We start from the raw sequence: 8693 nt of genomic DNA on the forward strand, positions 1-8693 counted from the left end.
TTACTCGGGGGAGGGAAGATGCGGGGGAGAAGACAAGGACACCACTTGTTTGAACCAACCCTTGAGAGAAACTCACAAAACAAATGCCCCAATATGCTATCAAGCTACCCTCTAGAAACAGAAATGAAGACTACACAACCAATCTCAAACCATTCCTCAATGTCTTGTTCTTTGGACCTTTCCAAAACTATCCAGAAAGGAGAAAACTGTAAGAAGTGGGAAACTGATGACAAAGGAATGGCTCCCTTTATAGTTTGCAAAGGGCCAATTACATTGATGATGCTAATAAACCATAATGGACAGAATCCTGGAGGCCTTGCTCCATTTTACCTGAATAAAGACTGTATTAAAAATGCGTAAGAACTTTTGAGCTTGTTTCATTGATGAAAACATGGAAGTTTTTACCTTGGCAGCGAGCAGCCTTGAGGAGGAAAAGGATAATGATAAAATGATCCAGAAAATCCATCAGGAAGGCAGTTCTGGCTGTCGTAGAGGGTATAGAAGATGGTTTGATACTTGAGGGCCATGGAACAGAAGAGGAAATGGAATGGGAATGAAAATTAAATGTGGAACTGAAGGCAATTGGTAATGCCACCTGCAAGACCAGCACAACCAGAGTGATGATACATGTAGTGTTCAGGGGAGTGGCTGCAGAAATTAGGAAGATAATAAATAGAGTGTCTAGTATGAGTAAGAGAAGATATCCAAGGTAGAGAGCAAGTGTTTACAATTAATAAGAGGATATTGAGAATGGTGAATCTGAATTATGAGTAATGAAAGGGAAGCAGGTGGTCAGTGAAGTGTAGGGACTCAGATTGCACAGATCAGAAACACCTTCAATTGAATTTCCCAAATGGGGACTGTTAAAGGATTTCACATATTTCCATTTCTCTGGGAGCTTGTGTTGGGTGGATCAAGCTAGCCTCTCCCTGTGGGTGGTAATATGCCATTTCTCTGAGGACAAAACTTTTAGCCTTGTCTACAGTAGCTGAAAAAGAATTGAAACAAACTTGATTAAATCACCCTTGAGTTTGCAGCAGCTATTCACTGTCTTGTATCCTCACATGACAGTCATCCTAGGAGTTTTACAGGCATTAGTAGCAATTCTTGGAACAGATCTTGAGCTCAGGCATGGCTGAACTATGTTAGTCTACAGCAATTTCTCCCTAGTATAGCATGTAAGCCACAAAAATTGCAGCTGCCTTGGTTCAGCCAGTGCTTCCAACTTCTTTCTGTACTTCAGTGTACCCCTAATTTCCGGACTCCAGGAGTGGTGTTCAGCACTATAAACCAGGTGACTCCGGAGCCCCAGAATGCACTGATGCAGCCACGAAACAGTGATGCTGTGTGACATGCTAAGCCACAGCAAGATCAAAAGAAAAAACTGACTTAGTACAGAGGCACTCTAACTCAGCCAAGGCAACTGTATTTATGCAGTGATTTTTTTTCCAGTCCTTATCTCCCTTCCACTATGAAATATGAATGCAAGAAAGCCAGACAGATATGCAGGCACAGACTATCATTTATTAAATAGTCAACAAGGGTAGTGAACACAGAGTCTTCAGAAGTCGTAATTGCCAGCTCAAGGGACTTCAGTTTTGTTTTGATGCATGAAGTGGACAAACTCCACTCACTATAAAGCATGTGCATGTGGGCACAAGTATATGTACATAGGCCAGGGTCACTATTACGCATACAAACTTAGTAGCACTGCAAAAATCTCTTTTTTTCGCTGTGGGGTGATGTTTTGACTTCGCAAAACAGAACAGAGAGGCACCAGATTAATAAGCAAAAGGACATTTCTTAGGTAAATGTAATTACTTCTATAAGACACAGACTTATTTATTCATTGCTAAATCGCAGGGGCATACTGTAGGTTTTGTAGGGTCTCATGAGAAATAAAACTTGGGAAGCTTCACCCAGACATCGCCTCAACATCCACCAAGCAACACTAACCCTCTGACAGCCTCAGCAGATCACAATTTGCTCAGATTTATCATTCAGACATTTTTAAAATGTTTATTCCACTTTAATTGTTGCAAACACTCCAATGGGTAAGTATGAAATGTGGTGCCTGTTAACCTTTTTACCAGTAAAACTTAAACTTCTAAAATTATTGCAATGAGCAAAACACAGAATCAGAATCAAAGCAAGTTCATTTCAAAATTCTTACAAAGAGTCCATGGATATGTTTTGATTATTCACCTCTCTCTACTAATCATGATCTTGATTATTCAAGGCAAGAAAAGCCTGGCATTGAATTGATAATAGTCCAAATTGGTTACTGAAGGAAGATTTTGCTTTGCCAGACAAGGACTGGCTATTGGAAGTCATAGTAAGTCTAATGACTCGAACAGTTTGAAATAATTAGTGCATCTCATATCATCACTCAATCTAGAATCAACTATTCTGCCTCTTGGTCAGTGAGTAACATTGTTTACAGTGAAGGCAAGCAGGATGAGATAAGCAGTCATGACACAGGAGCGAGGATACATGCTTGGCTGTGGTACTCTGAACCATTAAGGAAACAATAAAAGATGTTTAGCTCTAATTAACGTCAAACATTTTAATGCAAAAATTGTAAAGTGCTTATGCAGCTAAAACTATGAAAAACGCCTGCTTTCATAGTGGAAAAACGCCAGCAGCAAGGGTGTTTATGGTGGATCTACATTGAATGGCCTCTGCTTCAAGGAACAAACTATCCCGTGTAGAAAATTCACTTTCCTGTTACAGGCACCACTGTGCTTAATTTTATGCAACACCTCTATAATCTATCTGCCCTAGCAGCAAAATACAGGCTACCTAAAGTGCCGGTAGAATGGGTTTATTCATTTATTTATTTTCTGAACATAGTTAAGACTATGTGGGGATAGGTGGGACTTGAAATGTTATGGCTAGAATCTATGCATTAGAATCTTGATGTTCCTTTTATACAGAAAATAATAGCTGAAACATTTTCTGGAAAATTTAGCCCATTTCAAAACATTGGGAGGAACAGTTGAATTGTGAAATTATTTTAAAGTAATTAGATAAACTGTAAGAACTCAAAGATGGAAAAGGCAGATAATTACATCCTGCCAATGCAGGATTGTTCCCTACAACCGATAAAAGGCAGAAGTATAAATGGAGATTAAGGTATTTTTGTATTCACAGATGATATATCATTTCAAATAACTGAAAAATCAGACTGCTTGAAAAACTTTGCAAACAAAAAAGCATGGAAATTTGAACACAGTATTTGCTGCAAGTTATTTGCTCAGCTCTAGTAATTTCTGAGGAGTTAATATGACATTTTTCAATGAAATTCTCATAACAGAATTCAAGTTTAAACAAAACACCTAAATAACCAGTAAGTGGAAATCTGCAAGCCTGTGGATCCATCTTTTAGGAAGCAGGTTGTATTAGATACACAAAGGAGCAGAAACCTTATTCAGAAAAAAATATTGTTTAAAACCCTAATTGTTCTCTCTAGAAAGAACTTCTGCAGAAGTTTCTTTACTGGTGCTTTTTCTTTTGCATTGGTAATTATAACTCTCAGACAGAGTAGAATAGTTAGTAACAATGTAAGCTGTTAAAACTGAGCAGAAAATACACTTTGGTTTTTCCATTGTTTTTCATAGGTAAAAAGACAGCTGTACACAATGTAAGGGTATTTTTAAATTAAACGCCATTTTAAACTCATTTGAAGTAGGGCCTTTTAAAAAATATTTCAAAAATTTCACTATGGAGTAAATCAGGGGTAGGCAACCTATGGCACATGTGCCGAAGGCGGCACACGAGCTGATTTTCATTGGCACTCACACTGCCTGGGTCCTGGCCACCAGTCCGGGGGATTCTGCATTTTAATTTAATTTTAAATGAAGCTTCTTAAACATTTTAAAAATGTTATTTACTTTACATACAACAATAGTTTAATTATATATTATAGACTTATAGAAAGAAACGTTCTAAAAACATTAAAATGTATTATTACTGGCACGCGAAATTTTAAGAGTGAATAAATGAAGACTCGGCACACCACCTCTGAAAGTTTGCCAACGCCTGGAGTAAATTCTGGGATTGTGCTGCTGATGTAACATCAATTTAGAGACAGTTCAAAACTTTAATAGCTTCACACACTTTTTTCATACTGAATCTTTGTTGGCTTGCATGATGTGTACCTCAAAAGCAAACCTACCACTGGGTGCTGTGCATTTTTGGATCAGAAGGATGCAGAAGTAAGGATTACACATTGCATACATTTTTTTCCACGTACATGTAGCAGGGCAACTCCTTCACATCACAAACTTGCCTTTACTTCACATCTTATCACCTTTCTCTCAGGTTTAAATGGCTGTTTAAAAATAACACCTGTTAAACATTCAAAGAAACTACAGTAGTTAAAAATGCAGGTTAGTGTATTTGACCTGATTGGTTATGTTTCTAATGTTTTTTCCCCCCATCTTGGTATTCAGTGAATGTAATGCTTGTGAAAGGTGCCAGATTGATAGCACTAGAGCTGCAAGTGCTTTCCTTCTGCATAGACTAGGTACACTGTAGGCAGCAGCGCAAGCTTCCATGTGCTGTCCTGCCAAGCCAATATGTCTCAAATGTGTAGGGAACACCAGCAGGGATAAGCTTCAGGTTCCAAGTTCCATGTGTTCATTGGCCTCTCTCCTCAGGCTGCCAAAAGGGATGTCGATTGTAACGCAAACACTTCTCTACCGAATGGAAATCACCAATTAATTTCACATCAGTAACCAGCCAAATATCAGATGATAATAGAGACTAAACACAGGTCCTAATTCTGTGACATGCTCTGCGTGGGGTGCACGTCTCCACCCAGGCAGAATGAGTTGTGGAATCCTTAGGCACAGTGTCCTAGTCAGAGACTTGTACTGAAAAGACTCGTTATTCCATTGCCAATCCCCGAAGCCTCGAACCTGCACTTACCTATGTTTATCAACATTTTGACATTTGCAGCTTAACACATGGTCTTTAGAATAGATCAGATGTTCTCAGATTGTAGCCTGTGAAGCACTTGCTGGTGGTCCCTGGAGAGCTGGTCACATGGCACTGGCTCTTCCTTTTTCTCCAGATGCTAAATTGCATTAAAAAGAAACTAGAAATACATTAAATACTTTCTAATATCACTTTTCCACGTAAGCAATTGCTCTAGTATCCACAAGGATGTTGCAAGAAACAGAGCAGCCGTGTGACAAAGTTGGGACACAAAGTTTGGGAAGCCCTAGAATAGATCTTGATTAGTTACATTAGTTTTGTTATTTTCTTGTTACTCCCAGGATATAATTATGTTTAGGATAATAAATGAACTCTCTTTAAACGAGGTTCAGAGGGACATGTACCTCCATCATGTGTGAGAGGCTAACAGATAATCATGTACCAAGACAGAATCACGTGTAGTAGAGAGGGTTCAATGTAACAAGCTGTAAACAGATAGACTTCTAGCATAAATACTGAGAAGACGTTGGTTTCTGAAACAATTGTGTTTAACTATCGTGTGGAACTGGAACAGCTTGTATAACATTTTCACTTCCTACAGTACCTTTCACCCAAAAAAATCTCATAGTGATTTATATATTAACTGACCCCGGCAGTACACCCAAGTGAGACAGGGAGGTAGGAACTCCAGTTGTACAAACAAAAGGAAAACCAAGGCAATGGAGGTTACAAGACTTCCCTCAAATTTACACAGTCAATCGATGCCACAGTCAAAAATAGAATCCAGTATCCCAGTACTCTGCTCTAACCAGTAGCCCACATTCCCTCACAGATCTACCAGCAAGACCTGTTTAAGAATCTGTCTTCGATTGCTCTCCTTGCCCATCCAACTGTTGATGGGCAGTACTGCCCCACTATTTCTTTATAAATCCACAAGGCACTTCAGTCTCTGCAAACTGGTGTTTGAGGAGAAAAAAATACATTACTTAAAGGGAAAGTTGCACATACTTAAGAGTTTTTCTGTTTCAGCAATTATTTCTGCCAGTTGTCATCACTAGTTCTGGCTATTGTCATGATGTGCTTCTGCTCTGCATCCTTGAATTTAGTTAGGCAGGATTATTTAATTAGTATAATCTTGCTCCTCAGAGCCATCTGTCTGTTTACTTGTTTAAGACAAAACAAGAGCACTATCTTCAAATGATAACAAGGGAGCCAGCCTGAAGCCAGCCAGTTTCAGTAATAGAGAACTTCAGCTTCACCTACGCTTAGCCCTTCAAAGGTGACAGAGCTCCCCAACGACTAAAGGAACCAAGAGCCACCCTCCTCCAATTAGAAGATTGGTCTTACAGTGATTCACCTCTGGTGTAACAGACTTCCTGCACTGGTGATATATCAGGAATGAATTTAGTCCATTGTTACAAACAGCATATGGATTTGGCTCATGTCTATTTTCTAATTTTAATACATCATCTTCGTGTCACACTCTAATCTCCTATATAGTGTAGTATCCCTTTAATATCAGATATGTTATTGAGCCCAGGAATATGCTGTGTTGAAGGGGGACTTAAAATGTTCTATGGAACTTTGATTGCTTCCAATGCATGCTTTTAAAGTAGTTAATGTTACTGCTGCACCTTACAAAAGAAGATGAAAACCATGTGAAATAGTCCTTCAATTGTAGTCATATTTTTCAGTGACATATAATTCATGTTGCATTTGATGTAGCTAATGCAATAAAGTTTGTCATCATGAGTTTGGGATGACCACATTCCTCTCAAAATGCATGGCAGAGACTTACAAAGATGTCAAAAGCAAGGGATTTTAAAAAAAAAAAAGTTTTTATAAAATGCCAGTAAATGTCATTCTAAGCTCTATGTTCTGATTTACAAACCAAACCTTCAGGAAAACTAGTGAATATTACGAATAGATAGGACCAATTAAGAAGGAATCCTCAGGAGACAAAACTAAGTAATAACCTTAAGATTGAAAAATTGAAAATCAATTGTGACAAAATCAAAATACAACTCCAATTTTTCATTGCATTTAAAATATTTTATATTTTTTAGTTACAGCAGTATATGCATTCTGTATTTCTTTGAAATCAGGTGTATTATGCATTTAGTTTGCCCAACATATATAATGTCAGTCGTCATTAGTGATCATGTAGATTTTGTCCAAAAGATAATCTTTATTTAGCTGACAATATTTATCAGACAAAATTCCACTTTTCTTTTTTTCAAAAGCACAGACTACATTGTGAGGTTTCAAAATTCCCTTACTTGCTCAAAGATATTTGGTAATAAAATAACAGTATCGATACTTACCACTTATGTCTCTGATGATTTCAAAGTAATTTATGAAAATGTACATTATCCCCATTTTACAGCTCTAGAAACTAACAAAGAGAGGTTAAGTACATTGGTCAAAGATGTACAAAAAGTGGCAAAGTTAGAAACAAAACCCAGATCTCCCAAGTCCTAGTCGCATGCTCTAAACACAAGCAAACACTGCCTATTCTATTACCACACATGTGATTGGAGTTTTTCTGTTTCTTTATTGGTCAGGATTTTGAAACCTCACTAATGCATAGTTTTATTTACCATAATAGAGTATTACAGCTGGTAAGATATGCATAAGCCAGTTAAAAAGTTCACTCCTAAAGCACACATTATTGCAATTGCTAGAAGGGTTACTCACCAATCTGGAACCAGAAGTCTCTCAATTATCTATAGTATTAAATAGTATGAAATGGCCAGGTGCAGTAACCTTTTTGTACGAAACAATGAAGAGCATGTAATTGTTTGGACTCTTAGGATTAAAAACCAAGATCAAGGTTGGTATTATATGCCATGGGAAAAATTTCAGGATACTGGTAATTAAATAAGCCTGTGATAGAAGCTCTCACTCATTCTGTAAAAAATAGGCTGAATACGGAGTAGATTAGCTATGAAAATCCAAGACATTACATAGTACGTATTGCTGACTGTGTGCACTCCTTTCCATTGCATACAAATTCAGGGGTAGCAAACTAATAATGTATCTCAAAAAGTTTTCAGTAGTAAATCAGATGAAATTCCAATGTTTTATTTGTCCAATCCTCAGGATGTTCCCAGAGGACTCAATAGCCAACAAAGCAGAGTATAAACCTAAGATAGGTCTTTTGGGGATTTTAGATAGTTAGTAAAACAGTTTTTTGTTTTTTTTTAAATATTTATCATTTACATTTATGCACATGAAATCCTAAGATACAAGAATCCAGTTTAGAACTTCTCTTCCCTTGAATCTGTCAATCCCCATTCATTAAGTTTTCAGTGATTACTGTATATTTAAGATTACCTATTTTATATCAATTGAATGTACAGCTAAGAGTGTTGGTACTTACATCTTTTTCACTCCCTCATTCTATACATGATAAAAGCATCATTGTTACCATCACAAAACAAGAATGCCAAATTCACCTCTTCTCATTGCTGACTGTAACTTGGCCTTTATGTGTATTGCTGTACATGCCATCACATATGTAGTGATTTTTTTTTTTTTTTGCATGGCCTGGCAACTTCTCCATGTTCATCCTGATTTTAATATTCAGTTCTTCGGTGATTATTTCAAAGATGATTGCCATCTCCAATTCTTCATTTTATATTAATGCCCTTTTCTTCTCATTCAAGTGTCCTGAAGGTAATCTTGAGGCAGGAGACAAGACTTTGGAAAGAACACTTTGCCTACCTATACAGTACAATTAAGCCCCTGAA

This window comes from Terrapene carolina, unplaced genomic scaffold (genome assembly GCF_002925995.2).
Source record: "Terrapene carolina triunguis isolate 2854851 unplaced genomic scaffold, T_m_triunguis-2.0 Scaffold103, whole genome shotgun sequence".
Classification (NCBI taxonomy): domain Eukaryota; kingdom Metazoa; phylum Chordata; order Testudines; family Emydidae; genus Terrapene; species Terrapene triunguis.